Below are 13,248 nucleotides of genomic sequence, written 5' to 3'. Positions count from 1 at the left end.
AATTCCACTTGATAGCTTTTTTCCCATGTCTTTCCTTTGTTAGCCGAAATTGTTGGTCTAATGGTAGAATATCTTTAGGATTATTGCTGCTAAAATTTTGCCAAACAACTCTCAAAAACTCGAGAAGACGGTAAAATGTTTCTTAAAATTTGTTGTTAACAAAAATAATTGTGTGAGGGGAGGTAAAAGTTTTTTTTTAAAGCTTTGATTTTATACGCTTATGTTATAACCTTGTAAAGCTTATGTTAGAGCTTTATAACATAAAGCTTTTAAAAAAAGCTTTGAAACAAGTCTTTTAGCTTTAGTCCACAAAGCTTTTAAAAAAAGCCTAGGGCAAAACAAAGAGAGAGAGATTGAAAAAAAACCAACGATATATATATATATATATATATATATATATATATATATATATATATATATATATATATATATATATATATATATATATATATATATATAACTTTGTTGAAAGCTTTGGTTAAGCTTGGCAAAGCTTGTAATAAGTGAAAGAAATAAAAACAGGCCGATGGGTATTTGATGGGGAAAGAAAGAGAAAATTAGTGGTCGGCAGGGCTGTGGCGCAAAAGGAGGAGAGAGAATTTCAAAAGGAAGAGAGAGAAATTGAACAAGGAATTTGGCAATGGCGTTAGCGCAGAGGGGTGATTTTTTTCCTTTTAAAAAAACGATGGAGAGAGATTATAAGCCCTTATATATGGAATTTCTCTATGTGATGGGTTTAGCAATTCAAAGATTAGGGAATTGCAACTCATCCTACTTATCGCATCCATATGGCTTGGCTTGATCTTTGAGGGATTGAAGAATGAGAAAGGTGGTTTTGTAAGAAAAGGGATGGTTTTAGTTTAAACATAGGTGGTTTTGAAAAAGGTGATATTGAACTCTAGACCTTGACCTTATTCTTCATCCAATGGCTCATAAAATTCCCATAAACCATGCCACATTTGCCCAAAGGTTTTTATGCCCTTCTTCTCTTTACCCTTTGGATTTTTGGTGAGTTCCTCTCTTTGTCCAAACACTTGTACCCTTGCTACAGCTTTTGCAGGCTTTTCTTTTCTCATTATATTTCACCTTTGATTTGTTGAAGCTTTAGAATTTCCCAAAAATCAAACCTTTGGCTCTCCTTGCATCAAGTAAATTGCATAAACCTTGATTTTTGAATTTTCTTCAAAAATCCTTGTCTTTCAGTGGTCCCCAAAGTTATGATACCACTGCAAGAACCTTAAGACACTTGGAGAAGGAAGCTCTAATTTCTCAACACAAAAAATAGAGCATAACATACACTTGAACAAATTAGGATGAGTGTGGCCCTTCTGCCACTCACCCATATTTATATGTATTATAAAAAGTGCATGCTTTCCAAAAAACAAAGCACAAGTGCTTTTATGTTTATGAGCATGCAAGCTCTACAAAAATATAGCAAGCATTAATATAAAGTCTTGGGCCCACCAAAAGTATAAAATACTTTTTGGTATGTATAAAGGTATGAGGCCTTAGCCTTAAAAAAATATTGGCACGCCTAAATATGAAACCATAAAAGGTGTTCACATGTCTTTCAAAATATCCCATAGTGGTCCAACAGATGTTCCACCCGCGATTAACAAAACATCCACCACTCAATCATTGCCTTCATCCAAAATAATATTAGCCAATGCTGCACACAATTGATTAAACACATCCAAAATAATATTAACCAATGTACACAATTGATTAAACACATTAATCCTGACTATATCATACCAACACACATAGTTGATTAAACACATTAATCCTAGCAGACATCATACTAGCGTGCACACAACTTGATTAAACACATTAATCCTACTAGATGATGATGTAAATAAAAGGCACATTTAAATAAATATCTTGAAATGAAATAATCGGCATCCCCATAGAGGTTACAACTATTATGAGGAGTTAATTAAGGAATTTTATATTCCCAAATTTTTCATTATTTATGAATCCTCCTAAATGGATTTAGATTGGGATATCTTTCTAAATCCATATGATTATAGCTTACTTTACCTGTACGTGATCGATTCCATACATGCATGATAGTATGGGTTGTATCATCTTGATGTTATGAGTTTTGTATGATTATCTATATTTTTAATTAATTTATTTATTAAATAATTATCATAATTGATGTAAGTGTAGATCCTTGGGTTAGATAATGGAGGTGAGCTAGTGATGGTCAGGATAATTTTGAGACACTCAATTTTGGGCATTGCTGAAATACTATTTGATTTTGTGATAATGCATGCCATCATTCCATTTTAGATAGCGTATTGGCAATGTATATATTTATTGGGACATGTGAAAACTCCCTTATACATATTTGATTTTATAAGAGATGTACACATTCATAAGGTTCAAGGTTTACACCTATTTTAAGTAGTTTAGTTTGCACATCATCCTAAAAAACCAAGCTGTAAAAGTGTGAAGGCAAATTGGACTCAATCTTATCTTCGGTGAAATTTTTATTCTATGCTTTGTGATTATTACTTTTCAATTATTAGTGGTATTAGAGCCAAAAGTAATTGCAAATATTGAAGCCAAAAGACAAAGAAGCTTTGGAATTCAAGGGAAGGTAATTTTCCACTTACAATTTACAAGGGAATTCAAATGTTCAAATGAAAACTTGTTTTTACCCACTGGATAACCAAAACCCATAAATCTTTTACCCACAAGGCAACCAAAGGTGGAAAACCATTTTTTAAAACAACCCAAACCCAAAAGTGGTTTTCCTTATTTCTTTCCTTCTTGAAAATCAGCCATCAAAAATGTTTTTCTCATAACTTGGAGGCTTTAATTTCACTCTTATCAAGATTTTTTGTTGAATTTTTATCTCCCTTTCTCACTCAATGGCACGCACGGTGCAACTTTCTTCCTCAATTACTTCTTCGATTCTACTTTGCACAGGTGGCTAGCAGGTTTATTTATTCTTTATAAGCCTTAAACTCTTAAAGCTATAAGAGCTTAAAGCCTCAAAATTTTACAAAGCTTAAAGCTTAAGCTAATAAGCTTTATTTACCCTACCAAGTCTCATATTTTTTTAAATTTTTGGCCTATAACCCACAACAAATTTTGTAAATTATTTTCTCCCTTGCCAACATTTTTGAAAATATTACATAGTACTTTTTGGACTCCAAAGTCCTTATTTTTACCCAAAATAGCCATTTTTAAGCCCAAAAGTGCCCTGAAAATTACCCAAAAAAACTTTGAAAATGTTCTAAAATTTTTCTCGAGCTTCTACAAGCAATTGGGTAGGTTTTCAGCCACTTAAAGCCACCAATAGGAAAATTATTTATTGTTTCTTTTTAAACCTAACACACTTGAAAGTTTATTTTGTCAGAGTATTTCATTTTCACTAGAATGATTCGGCCATCTCCTCATAATCCTCATCAACCATCAAAACTTCTATGACTTATGGCAGAATGTCTCTGACTTGCTTCTATATTCGAACATAATTCACACTTATTTGAGGCATTTCTATGCATCTTCAATAATAAGCCCGAAAATGAATGGTCAAAGGTCTAGACGCATGATTATGAAGGGTGCTTTGTCAACTCTTACGTTTTTCCTCCCAATATTTGATTTTGTCAACTCATGGAACAACACGACATCATTTGAGGGTGCAGAATCGAAGATGATCCGATAGTCACCCATGAAGACTTTCTTACTTATTTAAATTTTCTTAAATCTCACTTACCACCTTGAAAAGATATTTGTCACACTTCATACACATGCTCTTAGAGGACTATAAAATAATAACTTTCACATTTTATTTTATAGCACATAAACCATCAATTAAAGGTGACATTCTCTTATTCCAATATCTTTTATTTCAACATTTCCTATTTAGATTTAGTTCTAACATAAATCTTCTCTACTATTCTAACTCATAGTAAATAGATTTTCATTCTCAAATATGCTCTTGTACTATTAATTGTTTTTGTTAGGAATTGAGACTACAATAACAACATGTAATACTTATCACACATATTGCCACTTCAAGTTTATAAGAATTTCTAGAATATTAAGAATTTATGACCCTGTTCGCACAACTCTTACATCAACTATAAAGGTTACCCCATCGAAGAATCTCAATGGCTACCTGCCCTCTCGGTACCTATCCATCCTTCATTGCATCTTATGTTCATACTAGCCCATGATGATTTCTGATTTTGTGACTATCTAGGATGGTTGCTTGTCACCCCCGAGGCATGTTATGAGGGTTCATGGAATTTTACTTTCCTACATTTCTCAATATTTATGAATTCTCCTAGATGGGTTTAGATTGAAACACATTTCTAAATCCAAGCAATCGTGGCTTACTTTACACGTACATGGGTGATTTCATACGTGTGTGAGAGTATGGGTTGCATCATCTTCATGTTAAGAGTTTGTACGGTTTTTTCATCAATGAATTTATTGATTGATTAGCATAGTTGATGTAAGTGTTGATCCTTATTTTGGGATAATCAAGGCGAGATGGTGGTGGTCATGAAGATTTTGAGACACTCGATTTTGGGTATTGGTGGTGGAATACTATTTGATTTTGTGAACAACACACACCATCATTCTATTTTGGATGGCATCCACATTTATTGTCAATGTATATATTTATTGGGACATGTGAAAGCTCCCTTGTGTATATTTGATTTTACAAGAGATCTACACATTTATAAGGTTCAAAGTTTACACTTATTTTGAGTAGTTTGGCTTGCATGTGCAAAAAAGAAAAATCAAGCTATTTTTGTAGAAGTTGACATACTTGTAAAAGTGGACACTATTTTGAGCCAACACAAGTTATTTCAAGCAATATGATTTAAATACACCAAGAGGAAACATGGGCTCACCCTTGTGTGGGGGCCAATCTTTTGTTATGTGTAATTTTTATTCTATTCTTTGTGATTATTGCTTTGCAATTATTTTATCTGGCTATTTTCCTCCAATAACTATGGGAATTTCACACGATGCCCAAAACCCAAGTATGCCTTATTCAATTCTCTAACACTTGACTTAAAAGATGTGCAGGTTGTGTAGATTGCAAGCTCGCAAGTAGAGACCACATTTTGAGTTTAGGATTATTGGTATTGGGGATTATTAAAGTTGGGGGGCCCTACATATCCTTATAATGTGACAACTTAAAGCCATATATCTTTTTGCAAAATCATGTATCTTATAGTGAGTGTACAAGTAACTCAATGATTTCCCTTTCTCAAGTGAGTGGATCACCATCTAGATGGAAAACCTGTAAAACTAATTAAACTCTTTCCTAGAAATTGTAAAATCCTTTGATGTTTTACACCATGGGATGAGATAAAATGGTGAGTTAATGACTTGTGAAACATTACAATAGACTTTCCAATACTACAGCTTTTTAAGGAAGGGGATCTATCATTGGAAGCCTATATCTGCTTCAATGATGACTTACAAGGGTCGCTATGGATTAAGCCACTTTGGAGGATGAAAATTTGCAACTCTAGAAGCCTTTAGAGATAGTGTATCCATGTATTTCTCTTTTGTGTGTGGATGGCTAATATGTTGGCATATTTGGAAGTATGTGATTCGAGTTATACTATTTTTTTACACATCCTTTAGCATAGGAGGTGGTATATTTGTGATCTCCCATGCATGTACTCCTCTCACCCCACAACAGCGCTTGATCACAACATGAGCTTACACTACCAAGTGGCCATGCCTCATTAGGCCTTGGACATGAGTATACACTTTCAAGTTACCATGTCCCATAAGGGCACATGAGAAATGTGTTAGCCCCCTCTCCCCCCTCTTGAAACAATGTTAACCCACTTTAGGGTTTATAAGGTTTGTCACACCCAATTATATGCTAAAGCATGGGTAATCTACATCAAATGTTAAGGATGGACACGTCAAACTCATGAACAAATAAGCCATGAAGTAATGGTGTCCAAATCCCAAACTTGGATGCCCTGTTCGACGAATAATTAGTGGTGTTTCCCACTCCAAAAGTGTGTGTTAGTGAGCTAGAATGTGCACCCTAGTGTTATAATGCATCAATGTATTATGAAATGAAGCAATGTACAAGCAATAGGCCAAATAGAAGCTTTGGGCACCTGCCCGACCGTAGTTTAAGTGTGAGTGAACACTTGTGGCTATGTATAGCTTTCACACTTGCTAAACCTCTCTCTAATCTTCTCTCTAGTGCATGCTAGTGAGTGTGTCTAAGTGATTTGATATGAGAGGAGGGAGTAGTGCCCGTAGTGCAACACGATGGTGTGACAACGCTCAAGGGAGAAGGAAAATGGTAAGCTACCCATGGCGGTGTTGAGCTTGAAAACCTCAAGGGTTACAAGCTCGGCCATCAGAAAGATCCCCATGACAAGTTGAGGTGAGTAGAGGTGAGTGGTTCCCTCTTTACTATCTCTTAGCCTTAACATTTTTGGCACCACTATCGGGGAGCAATCCCTTGGCTTTGCCATTCATTTTCTCTAATCTACAGTCTACCCATCTCCTATTCTCTTGTGTGATTAGTGGGATTCCATTAAAAGGAGGTGGATTTGATGGAGATTTGTGTGATCTTTCCTCAAGGGAGTGTTTTAGCGTAATTTATTGCTTAATTTGTTGTTTTCATGATAATAAATGGAGTTAGTAGAGCATGCATGTAGGTGAAAATAGATTTGGTTTGCACAAAATATATTAAGTGAGAGTTTAGCATTGCATTTTTGCTTTCTTTCATGATTATACATAGAGCACTAAAGTGGTAATTTTTGCATCTTTTATGTGGTTTTTGTTGTATGTTTGTGCATTAGAGTGTTAGTAAGTAACAAAACCAAATGCTTGATTTTCACAAATTTTGCTAATCGGATTGGTTTTTGATTAAGGAGGGTGATTAGCATGTTTCAAGGGACAAGAAAATCAGAAATCAAGGCTCTAATGAGCACTAAGATTGATGGGGATGCAGCAATGATGACTCAAGAATCAATATGATATATTCTTGCACCAATCTAACATCCCAATGCTTGTAGAAGGCATTCCTAATCAAGAGCTAAATGCTTGATCAATTAGTTTCATATTTTTCTTTGGACTAGCATTTTGATTGTGATTAGATGCAATAACGGTTAGCATTAGTTTGGAGAGTTTAATTTGTTAAGAAAATCATCAAAAAAAATGCTTTTAAAAACTATCTTTAGGCTCAAATTTCATTAATTGAACTAATTATTTTGATTAGCATAAATCTTCTCCCTCCCTCCCTCTTTCTTATCATTTCTCTCTCCTCTGTCTTTAACTCCTTCTGTCTCATCGTTTCTCCATAACCTCTTTGTCTTTTTCATCGATCCTTTCCTTTTTGGATGCCACATTTTAAGTGTGCCAACCAGTCGGGGGCTTAGCCTTTGGTGGAACACCTGACTCAAGCAAAATACCAATTGCAAGTAGAATCAAGTGCAGGAGTTAATGCGATGGGCCCAGTGATGTGATTTCTTATGTGGACCAGGCATGATTTCACCAAAGAATGCCCTGATCACACTATGATCAGATTCCTGACGTGGTTTAGGAGTGGCTAAAGTGAACACCAATGTGAAAGTCGTCAGCCTGGATGAGTCAATATGATCGCGCTAGGAAGACTCTGTGATTCTTGACGTGCTTAGGAGTGGCTTAAGTGAATGTTATGTAAACACTTGTGAAACCTGATGTCATAACTTGGCATGATTCCCTTGCCCATAAATGCTATTATTGGCGTGATTGTTGCCAGTGTGGCCAAAAAATCGAAACAAAAACTAAATGGAGACAAACAAGCCTTGCGTTAACCACCACAAAAAAGGGATTTGAAACCTCAAAAATGGAACAAGTCTAAACAAGCTCAGTCTCACCAAAGGTACTCAAGTCAACTTGGAATAATGCAGGAACATCCACTGCACAAGAAACATCAACACTTGCATGCAAAACTATTAATGTTGATAGCACAAAACAAGTGTTGTTAGCATACAAAGAGACTGGGATGTAAATGCTACATGGAGGGGCACAAACAAAAAAACCCAAAACAAACCTTTGTCCTATGCCGCTAGATGGGAAAACAAGGGATTAGAAGCACATGCACCCTCCCAATAAAATGAAAAAGAATTGACTCCAATTGATAATTCCTAGCATGAAACATGGGAGATCATGGGGGTAAGATTGGTTGAATGGTGGACCAAGTCATCTGTTGCCTCCTCCCTATCGACTTCCCAAACATTCACGCAAAAGAAACAAGACCAATCCAACGATTATCAATTTCCCTTTCAAAATGAGCTAGATTTACCAAACTAAAACTCAACCCCTCATACAAGCAAATTGGGGAGAACTTAATGTGTTGTACATAGGCAAAACGATCTCATTAGCTTATGGCAACAATAAGCTAAAAGTAAATGAAAGAAAGTGTCCACACAAATGAGACATAAATGTCAACACAACCAATGGAAAGTGGTAAACAACTAACTGCATCTTTGTACACAATTAGTGTTATATGGACCCTTGTAATTACTTTCAGACCTTTGTCAACCCTTGCATACATATGGACCTAAAAGTGCTCTAGGAGAATATGAGCTAGAGGATGAAGATCAAATGAATAAATCTAGAAGTGATGGGCATCATTCATCAAAACATCTATGCTACCTCTTGATGATCCAATCAACATTTGGCTAGATTTCCTAGTGGGTAAAAATATTCAACAAAAACAAATAGTGATTAGCCTCAACGCTACTCACAATACTATTTCGGGAAACATTTGGGCATCTTTAGGCCAACCTATACCCACACCTACACAAATGAATGGACCTCGAAGTTTGGGGTTATTTCTCACACACAATTCTTACTCAGGATGATAGCATCGAGTGTGAATTTCAAGTTACCCTAGAGGAGTTAGAGGAGATTGTCCTGGGTGGTGATTGGTTGGTCAACACTTGGTACTCCATTGATGAAAGCAAGAAAACCATCTTCTTGGAAACCCCTAAAACATCCTTCACCTTGCTTTTATGACCAGATGAACCCTTACTTGCAAATGAGACCGTAGACTCTGAACAACTCTTGCCAAAGTCAAAACAATTGAAAGCTCAACAACTCGAAGCTTTAGAACCTAAGACTCCACATCCTAAACCATTCCAGTGGATTCCTAGGATAGAAATTGGCTTTGAAACAAGATTGGGAGTCCAAACCATCCAATCTCAAATCTATCCTTACAAGCAACACAATCTTATGAAATATGAGATATGGCGTTGTCTAGGCGAGCTAAGCTTACATGGTCGTGAATGGCTTTCATGGACTGACACTCAAGGCATGCCATGTCTAGGATCTTTTGAATGCACAGTTTATGTAGAGTCTAACCCCTTGAAATGTAAGTATCCTAGGAAGGGATTGGACTACCATGGTGCAAGCTATACCAAACTTCATCAACCAAACGTGTGCCATAAAGATTTCTAACAAAGAAGAGGTGGTGCCATTCTGTGACAAAGGATGAAATAACACTCAATTCTCTTTATGACCTTGTCCCAAAGCAACAACTAGCTTCTACATCAAGAGCCACTCTTGTTGAAGATCCACTCTCTTCATCAAAGATCCTTTGTAATGGACTCTCTAAAATAGCAATATCCCCAAAAATGAACCCAATCCCAAATCTACATATTCAGAGCCCTCAAACCATAGATCTCCATAAAGGTGACCATTCTATCGATCCAAAATTTAAAGTAAGAGCCACATCTTCTAAAGGAAGAGTTACCCAAAATACAGCCGCTATGTCTAAAGAGCTACCCAAGGTATAGCCGCTATGTCTAAAGAACCTCTTCTACAAGTGTCACCAAGGACGCAACAAGATCTCAACCACAAAACCTCATCTACAACAACCACTCCTAGAAACAATTCCCAAACACCAAGGGTGGCATCAATGGTCAAACCCATGTCTAACAAAGCCTACCCAAGGCTAAAAAATCTACTACAAGGAAAAATCCTCAATCGACATCACCAACAAAGGGAAATCCTCACATAAAGGGAACCGCATCATCAATAACCCTTCCATTGCCACCTACACGACCCTTGACCATAACAACCAAGCTTATTAGTATAACAACTAACAAAGGAAAAGCTATCATGGTGACCTCATCAATGAAAACCCCTCTTGCTAATGTCCCTAAGTCTACAATAACAAAAGAGATCCAACTCCCAATTAGATCTAGTAAAATCTAAGCCATAGCCTCAACATCAGTAACCCCTCCTCATCAATGAAAACCCCTCTTGCTAATGTCCCTAAGTCTACAATAACAAAAGAGATCCAACTCCCAATTAGATCTGGTAAAACCTAAGCCATAGCCTCAACATCGGTAACCCCTCCTCATCAATGAAAACCCCTCTTGCTAATGTCCCTAAGTCTGCAATAACAAAAGAGATCCAACCCCCAATTAGATCCAACTAACAAAGGAAAAGCTATCATGGTGACCTCATCAATGAAAACCCCTCTTGCTAATGTCCCTAAGTCTACAATAACAAAAGAGATCCAACTCCCAATTAGCTCTAGTAAAATCTAAGCCATAGCCTCAACATCAGTAACCCCTCCTTTATTGAAGACCCCAGCCTCGTCACATCAATGCTACCCCATAACCCAACACTAAAGCCTCACCAACTCATATCAAAACAGGTACAAAGGTTTTAATACTAGAAAAGAAAGATCATTCTTCGCCACCAACTGAGAAGACCATCAAGATATTTCTAAAGCATCAAAAGGTGGGTGGAAAAGTAACTACTTCAAGCACAAGGATTCTATAAGGGTAGCATTGTTGTTTAGCTACCTAGTCAAACTAAGCTGCATTTACATAGAGAAATTCAAAGGCCTAAAAAGATTAAAAAAGTAAGGCAACCTCAACCATGGTATTCAAGGTAATCCTATAAGAGAATGCTAGTAAAGGACATATAGATTCCAAGAGTGTTATTGCATGCCCCCAGGGATATCATAAAGGCGCAACCCAGGTTTGAATCCCAAAAAAGTAAACCATGCTCCCAAAGAAGTAGAGGTAGACACCCAAGAAGAAGTCTGTACCAAAATGGAGACCACATCAACCAAGGTGCCATGCTCGATACCTAAGAATTCACCAAAGATGGGTACCCACAAACCTACTTCAGGATCAAGGATACTATGAGGACAATACCATCATATGGGTGCCTAAAGCTGTCAAGATTAATCAAGTTTCATCATCAGCTTCATCAACACATGGTACTCAAAAAAGAACACTATGGTGTGAAGACCAAAGCAAAAACAACCTAACCCACAGGGAAAACACTACTTTCCCACACCAGGAGGAATTTCCCCCATCACTTCATCCAATGAAGCAATGAAATTTAAGATGTCTCCACGGATCATCTACATGAACACACACCAACAATTACTGCAGTTGCACAAGCTCAGTGACACGGACACAAGAACCTACTCTCCTTAAAATGGAGGTATCTGCAAGAACCCGTTGCTCACATGGTGGTAAAACAAATACCAAGGAGCCACAAGAATCTCTACCTGGCAAGGTAGAATGCCACAAGAATCTCCCACAAACACAAGCTGGTGAATCATCATCATCGAAAGGAGGGCAAAGGTTAAAAACTTCATCAATAGCCAAATAAATGCTATCAGGAAGAAAGATCAGCATAAAGGGTCAGATTGGACTCATGAGTATCTAACTCCTCCTAGCAATGAAATACTTCAAGGGTCAAATGACAAAGGACAAACAAGAATTTAAAGAGTTTTCACCACCATGATTCTTTAACAATCACGCCTGTGATTCTTATCTTTGCATAATAATGCTGACTAGCCTATCTCAATTTCTATCAAAACCATCTCTAACTTCATATGGTGTAAACACAGGTTTTTATCATCGTGATTCTTCCATGATCCCGGCTGTGATTTCTAATACCTGGAAAATCACGGAGGCTAAAACTAACTCAAACCACACCCAACGTGTTTTCTCATCATATATCCAATCCACCCAATGAACCATTCTTCTACAATTTCATCAACATTTCACCATCGTGATTCTCAAAATCATGTCTATGGTTCATTCCCAAAGAAGAATAGTCTTCAATTGGCCAATCATCCTTGTCTACTATAATCAAAGGAAGCAGCTGCGCAGTGAATACACTTCTACTCACCCACCACTGGTGGAAACCTCATAACATCAACACCTTCTAGGTACATTTCTAGATGGGGGAACCATGGTGGGTGTATGTTTGACCTAAGGTATGACCCATCACTTGGAATTCCTTAACTTTTAGCCTCGCCACCAATATACTGCCAATGATCTCATTCAAATAGACTCTAACCCTTTATCCATAGCCTCACAAGTTGACTAAATTCTTTCACATCCTCTAAAGAGTCAATTTTTTTGTACTTCATCATATGTGGGCTTGATCATTGTCAAAGAGCACCTAATTGTTCTTATGGGGATAAAAAGCACATGGGAAGTAAAGCAGGTCAGTCAACACAACCTCCTCTCAAAGCCTACAGGGGACACGCTAACTAATAAGATGTGCACATAAGGGCTTGCTTGTTAATGCTCCTCTAGACCTCTGCCTCTCCTCTTCCATTAATAACAGCCATAGAATACCTGCTAACCTCAATAAACATTATAACCTTACATGTGATTGCCAAAAAAAAAAGGTAATAGAAAAAAAGAAGAAGCAATCACGAGAAATGCCCCCCACCTCAATTAGGATCCCATCTGTTTTATTATCTTATTCATTTACTAACTAGCTTCTTCATGTCTCTGGAGGAATAAAGACATGCAACGTTTCCTTATTAACACCAAGCATAGATCTACCCCTTGACAGGTCTTTAATCCAATCATGAGGACACGACCAACATCCGGAAGGGGGAATGTTAACCCACTTTAGGGTTAATAAGGTTTGCCACACCCAATTATATGCTAAAGCATGCACACATCAAACTCATGAACAGACAAGCCATGAAGCAATGGTTTCCAAATCTCAAACTTAGATGGGTGCACCTGTAAAGGTCTGACGGTTGGATAATTAATGGTGTTTCCTGCTCCAAGAGTGCATGAGCTAGGATGTGCTCCCTAGTGTTGTAATGCATCAATGTGGTATGAGATGGAGCAATGTACAAGCAATAGGCCAAATAGAAGCTTTGGGCACCTGCAATTTAAGTGTGTGTGAACACTTATGGCCATGCATAAAAGGCAATTTCTCTCATAATGCAATGATACTCTCCCATTGTAT

Source organism: Cibotium barometz, chromosome 2, assembly GCF_041138505.1.
Source record: "Cibotium barometz isolate CiBa-2024 chromosome 2, ASM4113850v1, whole genome shotgun sequence".
NCBI lineage: Eukaryota > Viridiplantae > Streptophyta > Polypodiopsida > Cyatheales > Cibotiaceae > Cibotium > Cibotium barometz.
The sequence above is the reverse complement of the archived record's forward strand: the minus strand, read 5'-3'. Positions refer to the sequence as shown.